This window comes from Melanotaenia boesemani, chromosome 13 (assembly GCF_017639745.1).
Source record: "Melanotaenia boesemani isolate fMelBoe1 chromosome 13, fMelBoe1.pri, whole genome shotgun sequence".
Classification (NCBI taxonomy): domain Eukaryota; kingdom Metazoa; phylum Chordata; class Actinopteri; order Atheriniformes; family Melanotaeniidae; genus Melanotaenia; species Melanotaenia boesemani.
The window spans coordinates 33,896,554-33,906,422 of record NC_055694.1 but is presented as its reverse complement, the minus strand read 5'-3'; positions in this window follow the sequence as shown (position 1 = coordinate 33,906,422).

The following is a 9,869-nucleotide window of genomic DNA, read 5'->3' as shown; positions in this document are numbered from 1 at the left end:
TTTATATAAAAGCTATTCCAAACTTGTTTTCTACGCAGTAATCTAAACTTTTCCTGCACCTTGTAAAGGTTGGAGCATTTTAAGTCAATCTGAAAATGACATGTTTCTGATGATCAGCCTGCGATGGTCACTGATTGCTGAGAACATTGTGTTATGCGTAGTGTTTTGGCATCTAATAAATTCACAAGGAGAATGTAAAGAGAGAGAGTTTATTCTGTTTATCCTGTAACATTATTCCACCTACTGTGGGCAGCATCTCCACAAATGCAACAGACTTGACCTTTACCCCCTCCTTCCCTTTGGACCGGCACTCCCCTGCAGCTTAGTGGACTTATCTCTATACACACATACATCCAACTTCCTTCCAGAAGACCAACATCATCAGGTGCAGGTCACTGGCTTCTAGGCAGGTTCAATATTTATGGGTCGCTGCAGTGTTTTACCATCTCAGCTTGACAAAAATGATAAGCATCTCAGGCACTCTGCCTGTCAATCCAGCAGCTCTGCACATCACATCAGCTGCCATCGCAGTCAGCCCTGCAGGGTGTCGCTGTGTGATGAGCTGCCAACATGTCACAGAGAAATGGCCAATGAGCCGAGTTTCCCCAGCCGAGGATTGATCAGTCTGGATCCAGACACACAGATGATGTTTAAATCGTCTACATTTTATCACAGTCTTAGTTTTTCCTAAAGTTAAATTCAGAGAGCACAGCCTACATCACTCTGCATACTTCCAAACTCATCAGTGTCACCACACATTTCTGCATTTGCAGGAATGACATTCTCAGTCATTTATAAACGTTTCTGGCTACACCACTTATTAAAAACGTAGCAGCTCAGCGCTCCACCGTGTTCACCAGCCCATCCAACTTGATCACATTCTCACAACTCTGTGTTTCAGAGACTTTCTGCTCCCTTCAACTCATTATATCATCATATCTCTGGGCTTAAAGCAACAATGATGACGGGTTAATATACCAGAAGCCAAAACATTGTCTGCAGAATATGTCCAGATGTTTTCTAACCGCTATGTGGGAAAGTTTCAGTTCAGCATGAACCAAAACTCGTAGGGAGCAAGCTCTATTGGATTATAATTTTCCTTTAGAGCACTTCACTCTCAGACTGCAGGTTTACTTGAGGTTTCTCGAGATTCTAAAAGGCTTCACTCACTGCAGGTCTTAATGTTCAAATCCGATTATTTCGGTGGTCGTTCACTTTACCATTTCAACGCGACCTTCATCACACTTCAGTGTGAATGGTACGTGGCCGCAAAGTGACACGCATGAGGAAAACATGTCACGCAGTGCGTCTTGTTAACGGAAATAAATATGGAGGCTTCATATGCTTGTGTATCTGTTTGGAAGTACTTGCACAGTCAATGCCCAGTTGATGGATTAATTGATTCCATATTTCTGTGTTCTCTTTCTACCGGTGCAGAATTAAGCCATTTGTCTGACTTCTGTGATGTCAAAGTCGGATGAAATGTGGCATGCCCATTTAGACTGAGGTTCGATGCAGCGAAGCAGCCAATCAAGATGACTTTGTCCGAGCCTGTGATTGGTTGGAATTGTGGCACATCTATAGGCACTGATCGAGTGTGTTGACAGAACTGATCACAGTTCACTTCGAGCGTGGCAGCATGTGCTTAGGTATGTGGCAGCGTGTAGGAGAGAACAATGAGGTGAATAAAACCGAGGGAAGTTTTATCCTCGTACATCTACACAGTTGGCAGCAAACATGGAAATTCAGTTTGCGTGTGTGGAATTAAACTTTGTTTTTCTTTGCTCAAAAATATTTTCTGCTGTAAACGTGACTGATGTGCAAAAATCATTTGGCTGCACTCAGAATGTCCCTCTGCTCTCTCAGGAATGAGGCACCATAATAACACCATACCTTCCATCTTATGGCTTCATTTCCTGCATGTATGTACAGTATGTGTGTATGTACGTACAGTATGTATGTATGTACGTACAGTATGTATGTATGTATGTATGTATGTACAAATAGTATGTTCATTTTGTTCATTTCTGTTTTCAGAGAGCTTTCTTAATTTACTCATTTCCTAGCTTGGTCAGCCTACTAACAGCTGACAGATGTCTCTCACACTCTTGCCAAGCATATGTGGTATAAAACTAATTCCTAACTTATAGCATTGCAGCACTAAAAATGAGACAGGAGAAAGTTGAGTAGAGAAGGAAAGAGGGAATAGAAACACGTCATTCCTACATAAAGGTTGAAGCATCTTCTAGTTTCTTGGGGAAAGAGCTGATGAAAGTGGGAGTTGATGCTGTCTTGTCTAGAATGACTAGACAGCACCCAGAAAAGGAGAAAGTAGGTTACTGCCCCTGCTGGGTTCCACGCTGGCGAAGCGTGGGGGTGGTATTGACACTGGTTTAGAGGGTGCTGGGACGTCTGCGTCATTCTGATGAAGCTGAGCTTGACTGATATGCCCGTCAGCAGCGCTCTGCACAGCGGGGCCATCGTCACATGTTTATACAGTTTATACAGTACATGCACGGTGCATGTGTGTGTTTGGCTTCAGCTAAAGCTTGTTCATAATATTACAGCACCATGTTTTAGAGCTGGTAAAACATAGTGTTACATTAACTGATCAACTTAGTGTGATTAGCTTATAAACGAGACGTAAAAAATAAAAGGAATTAAGAATAACACATTTGTTCTCACAAAGCACAAAGTCTACAGATACACAGCTCATAAAGATAAAAAAAAACCCACTGAAATCTGAATAATCTCTAATCTCTTCTTTACATTGCATTAGTAAGGTCTTCCAACAATACTAGAGCAGCTATAAAGGATTAATAGCTATTTAAAATACAGAGAATTGCTCCTTTTTTTAATCCCTCGACCTTTGCAGGCTGAAAGTAAAAGAAGGATGTGAGAAGTTGTCTTGAGTATTTTTAAGTTTAGATGCGAGTTCAGCACTAAAAACCTGAAAATGGCTCGGCTACGTGATGGCATCGATCCTTGTACATTACCCAATAACGATAACATCTCAAACTTGCTCATGCTTCAGCAGATGAGAACATGGAAAACGTGGAACAGAAAATGTATATATATATATATGTGTGTGTGTGTGTGTGTCTGTGTGTTATGTACAGGGTGTGCAGAATTATTAGGCAAGTTGTACTTTTGAGGATTAATTTTATTATTGAACAACAACTATGTTCGCAATGAACACAAAAGACTCATAAATATCAAAGCTGAATATTTCTGGAAGTTGGAGTGGGGCTTTTTTAGTTTTAGTATCTTAGGAAGATATCTGTGTGCAGGTGACTATTACTGTGCATAATTATTAGGCAACTTAACAAAAACCAAATACATACCCATTTCACTTATTTATTTTCACCAGGGAAACCAATATAACAACTCAAAATTTACAAATATACATTTCTGGCTTTCAAAAACAAAACAAAAACATATCAGTGACCAATATAACCACCTTTCTTTGCGAGGACACTCAAAAGCCTGCCATCCATAGATTCTGTCAGTGTCTTGATCTGTTCACGATCAGCATTGCGTGCAGCAGCAACCACAGCCTCCCAGACCCTGTTCAGAGAGGTGTACTGTTTTCCCTCCCTGTAGATCTCACATTTGATGAGGGACCACAGGTTCTCTATGGGGTTAAGATCAGGTGAACAAGGAGGCCATGTCATTATTTTTTCTTCTTTTAGACCTTTTCTGGCCAGCCACGCAGTGGAGTACTTGGATGCGTGTGATGGAGCATTGTCCTGCATGAAAATCATGTTTTTCTTGAACGATGCTGACTTCTTCCTGTACCACTGCTTGAAGAAGGTGTCTTCCAGAAACTGGCAGTAGGACTGGGAGTTGAGCTTGACTCCATCCTCAACCCGAAAAGGTCCCACAAGCTCATCTTTGATGATACCAGCCCATACCAGTACCCCACCTCCACCTTGCTGGCGTCTGAGTCGGAGTGGAGCTCTCTGCCCTGTACTGATCCAGCCACGGGCCCATCCATCTGGCCCATCAAGACTCACTCTCATTTCATCAGTCCATAAAACCTTAGAAAAATCAGTCTTATGATATTTCTTGGCCCAGTCTTGACGTTTTATCTTGTGTGTCTTGTTCAGTGGTGGTCGTTTTTCAGCCTTCCTTACCTTGGCCATGTCCCTGAGTATTGCACACCTTGTGCTCCTTGGCACTCCAGTGATGTTGCAGCTCTGAAATATGACAAAACTGGTGGCCAATGGCATCTTGGCAGCTTCACGCTTGATTTTCCTCAGTTCATGGGCAGTTATTTTGCGCCTTGTTTTTTCAACACGCTTCTTGCGACCCTGTTGACTATTTTGAATGAAACGCTTGATTGTTCGATGATCACGCCTCAAAAGCTTGGCAATTTTAAGAGTGCTGCATCCCTCTGCAAGACATCTCACTATTTTTGACTTTTCACAGTCTGTCAAATCTCTCTTCTGACCCATTTTTCCAAAGGAATGGAAGTTGCCTAATAATTATGCACACCTGATATAGGGTGTTGATGTCATTAGACCACACCCCTTCTCATTACAGAGATGCACATCACCTGATATGCTTAATTGGTAGTAGGCTTTCAAGCCTGTACCGGTTGGAGTAGAACAACATGCATAAAGAGGATGATGTGATCAAAATACTCATTTGCCTAATAATTCTGCACACACTGTATAAAAAAAAAGTTTGGAGACACTTTCACATTTAATCTAATGGGAAAATGTCTCCAAACTTTTGAGTGTTACTGTAAATATTTTATAGATCCAGTTTCCTGTTAACATTGGAGTCCTTTGATATCACCGTAACAGTTCTCTTCTCCATTGAAGTTAGAAGTCAATCGATTGTTTCTACCTAGACGGAAAATGAATTTGATGTTTGGAGGTCTGCTTCTCCCCAGCCTCATAGATCTTCCTTTTAATCATGATATGATGGTGGCTACACCATTAGCTCTTCTCCCTTCATACCCACAGCAGCCAAAGATTCAAAGATATTTCTTTGGCGTGCGATGGAGCGTTGCCTTCAGGTCAGCTAGAAACCGAACCGACTAGCAGAGGCCAGACTAAAGGGTTCCACCATCTCACACCTCATTATTCCAGCTCAGACCATCACTCCACCACCACCACCTTCCTGATGTTCCAGCCATCATACATGATGGTCGTCCACCAAACATCCTTTGGGTGCCTTGAAAAGTGCAAGAAAAATCTAATCCATTATTGTTATCTGGACCATCCAGAGCAGAACTGCATTCATAATTTTTTTTCTTTATGAGCATTGATGAAGGGAGACCTAAAAACAGCTTGATGTGTAACTGCAGCCTCTGGAGTATCCTGCATGGAGGGAGGTTCACCAGCAGCTTCAGACAGCTGATGTCTTTATACGATGCGTTTTCCTGATGGAGATTTTCCCTGATCTGCCTTTATCTGAACAAACCTGTTCTGTCAGGAATCTTATTTCTGGTTGGCTTTTATTTTATGTCTCTTTCTTTTGCTCCCTTCGTGGCCTGGACTTCCTGCTGGGCGTGGTGGTGCTAATAGGAGACTCAACTGACCTGAGTCCCAAGTCTTCAGCAGTACGATAAACTTATTAAAATTTTTCTGAAAAGTTTAACGTTTTCATTCCTTTCTCAAGGCATTGAACCATTTCAAGCTTTTTATTTGCAGAAAGATCCTTAATTTTCACCAGACTGTTGTTATCAGTGATCATGAGATAAATATAACAGAAAAACTAAAACCCAAATATTTTATTAACTTAAATCCTACATGCAGAATCCTCTGGAACAGGATTTAGTGATGAAAAGCCATTTAAAAAATCAAACTCCACAGGTCAATTTGGCTTAATTCTCAGTCTTTTAGAGCTTTTGGAGCGAGTCATGCCGGATCGTAACCTGCACTGGCCAGTCAAAGTCAAAGTGTGGGGTTGATTAATGAGCTGCGGAAGGTTGTTGCCACTCATCCTTAGTTTTCAAGGCAATTAATGAATGGTGGGATGGAGTGGGGGGTGTTTCTTATTCACAGTGACACACTCCGGCTGCAGACAGGTATCTGTGAGACAAAATAAATCAATTTTATGGTGAACTCATCAAACCGGAGAGTGTGCAAAGTCAACACAAGCATGAGACACTGGGAGGAAAAACACAGGGATGGGGGAAGGGAGTAAAGAAAAGAGAAGTAGGACTAGTGGGATGAGCGGGCTGCTTCCTTCCTCCCACTCAATCTCCAGCATCCCAGGGGAGATGGAGGAGTAGCAGTGCAGGCCGGGGCCTTCGTCTCACCCACAAACGAAGCCGTCGCGGCACCAGAGCAGCTCCTGCCAATACTGGTCATTTACATACTTCGTCTCCTGCAGGCTGCAAACACACGGCGAGACTTCAGAGGGCCGCGTTGGAAATCAGCACTTCACACGTGGTCGCTGGGTTTGAACGAGGAAGAGGAGAAAGAAGCGGTCGATGTATTGACTTAGAGAAAGCTTCAGCAGGGAGAGGCAGAAAACCAGAATAAGAACATCAGGCAGCCTGGTGCCCGAGCTGCAGGGGCCTATTAAAAAATGGATCAAAGGCATGCTGGATTTCCCTGTGAAAGACACAATCTTATTTTCAGCTCGCCGAGTGAGGTGGAGAAATACTTCTAAAGCTTTAGTCAGCTGCTGGATGTTTGTGAGGAATACTGATCCTCTCATTTAACTGCCACTGAACCTGAACCCTAAAACCAACCATCAAACAGATCCATGTAGTTTAATGTGCCAAAAAGTAAGAATTAATCAAAATGGCCACAGTTACATAATGTTTTTTTATTTGGAATTAATTATTATGAGTGAAATAATCGAGAATTGAAGTATTCTCCTTCGTGTTTACATGGAAATAGTAATTCCTGGTTGAGGTTTACATGGAGAACCTTTATTAAAATCCAGTAAAGATTTGGGGGTTGTGAAGGGTTCTGATTGGACATAGTACGTAATATGTACTAGTAGTATTTTTAGGCTGCTAGGACTTGTGATAATCCCTGAGAATACTTGTCTAGGAACGACTAAGAAAAGCAACAAGATGATTTAAAGTACTTAAGCCTAGGATTTGATTCAGTCACTAAGAATAATCAGCACTTTCCTGGTGTTTTAATCTTGCGTAGACAAATGATTCCTTCAATAGTACTAGCTAGTACTAAATAAAACACTGGGCTAATAACAGTAGTAGCTGTTTTACTTGGTGCAGTTGTACTAGATGTAGTAGTGATCGTAGTTAAGATAGGTAATGTTTAAAGTGAAGTTTGAATAAAAAACAAGGGTTAGCTAATCGATGTGCAGGATTCTTCAAAGCCCATTTCGATCTCGTGGTTGGCATTCGCCAACAGCCGTCCACCGAGGATTCAGCCTGTCGACCTCCTCATAAAATAGTTTGAGGGGCCCGAGCTGCTTTTGTTGTTCTGTGCCTTTGCTTTGTTGTACTCCTGCTTCAACAATTTCAACAATTAATTAAAAGTGGAATAAACGTACAAGAGCAAGAAAATTATTCAACTGGGATTTATAAGCAGAATAAACCAGACATTTACTACGGATTTAGTTTAGTTTGGAATGATCATTTTCATTCAGAATTAGGAATTTCAAATCTTTTTAAAGAGGATTTAAATTTTATTCTGAAATAAAGAAGATAAGATAAGATATGATGCGATAAGCTTTATTCATGGCTTAAAAGGGGAAATTTCTTTGCCACCACACATCTCATACATACACAATGACGAAAAACATGAAGTAGACCTTAAATATGTAAATATACTAAAAACATTTAAAAAAAAACTACAGGTGGCCGTTAAAAAATCTGCCAGCTACAGGAACAAAAGACCTTCTGAAGCGTTGAGTAGAACACTGAGGTATAACAAGACGGTCATTAAAAGAGCTTTTGAGATGATTAAAAACATCATGTAATCGGTTGTTTTCAAGGAATAAACTGTTTTCTATTTGGACCCAGTTCTTTTTGCCAGGGGGAGGTCCAGAGAGTCAGGGGTGATGCCAATCACAGCCCCAGCTTTTTTAATCAACTTGTTAATCCTGTTTTTGTCATCTACACAAATGCTGCTTCCCCAACACAACACAGCATAGAAAACAACACTGGCTAAAATTCCCTGATAAAACACAGAAAGAAGGTTTCTGCTCACATTAAAAGATCTGAGCTTCCTCAGAAAGAAGAATCTTGTCTGAGCCTTTTTGAAGACCACCTCCATGTTCTTTTTAAAATTTTAATTTAGAAATTGCAGAACAACACCAAGGTATGTGTAGGATTCAACCACCTCTATTTCATGACCCTTAATAAAAGTTAATGAGGGCTCCTCCTTCTTCCTCCTAAAACTTTCATGTAAACGTGTGTGTTGCTCTGACTGAATATAAAGTTTCTAAATATCCTAAAACCATCAGAAAAGCCTGGAAACATTTCAGTTCACACTACCAGGAGGGAGAACTCATATTTATTAGCTTATCTGGATAGAAAAATGTTTGTCAGTTTGTAGCATTTTATCTTGTTTTTATTATTGTAAAAAAGATGACATCATGACGTCTCGCTGCACAGAGACGCCGGCATCACCCCAGGCTCCGACAAGTCAAAATCTGCACAGCTCTGTTCTGCAGGGTGTCAGCAAAACGAGAGCAGATGTCAGGATCCTCGCTGAGATAGTCCAAGACACAGAGGAAAATGTATCTCTGATTATAATTCCACACTCACATCTTCTCTTTTCAAGTGGAATGAAATATGTAGCAGATAACACGTGTTCAGCCCGATGGGACAGATTTGTGTGTGGGAGGAAATTAATATAAAACCTGGGACAGGAAACTGTGACGTACTCCAAGGAGAACAATAGAAAGAAGTGTATCTGGATGAGATCCGTCACGATCACAAAGCAGGTTTTTAATCAAGTGGTTTGTTCTGCGTATGCTACAATCAATGAAGTAACAGTAACACCGTCAGCAGCGTGTGGACGAGATGAAAAACTAAAACACGGCTGGTCCAGATGTTTTCCGATGAGCTGTCCGTCTCGGAGATCATCAGTTTCTACAGGTAGGTATGAAAAACTTCACCAATTTTCTTCCTGCAAGATTCCGCCGAGAGGTGAGCGCCTTCATTAGTGTGATGTTACACTTCCAGGCCAAATTAAATCAGACTTTATTCATAAAGCACTGTTCACGTACAACAGCTTTACAGAATAAAACAACAGATTTTGCATCTTAAAAACACACAATCACACACCTAAGTTCATCACAAACACTAATCAAAGCACACACACACCTAATCTGCTCTCACACACGCACGCTAAATGGACATAGAGCCACACCCCCCACCTCCTGACCCCACTCTAAAACAAATTGTCTCTAAGTAAAATAACAGTATAAGCAGCATATGTTTTGACACCAATGAACCAGGTGAGGAAATTATAACCTCGGGGGTCCATCCGCATCAAAACCCCCCCACCTATGACCAAAGAGGTCGTCACCATGGGAACCACCCAGATCAGGGCAGACCGGTGTTCTGTTGGTTTGGCATACCTTATCAGAAACCGGAAGTTAGAATAGCAAACCAGGTGAGTTACTGTGATAGAATGAACAATAATCACAAACATAAACAACATATAATTTATTGTTTACAGAATGGCTGCTTATAGTGGTATTTTGTTTGAGTGACAATAATATCCTGATATTACACAGAAATATAACATATTAGGTATTAAACACACACTCTACCTATCCCAAACTGGGAAATAAGGGGTACACAAACAAAAAAATACAAAAGAAAATATACAAATCAATACAAAAAAGAAGAATAAGTACAATAAAATAATAAATATGTATAATAAAAATAAGACATGGAAGTATCAAAGTGTAGAGGTTTA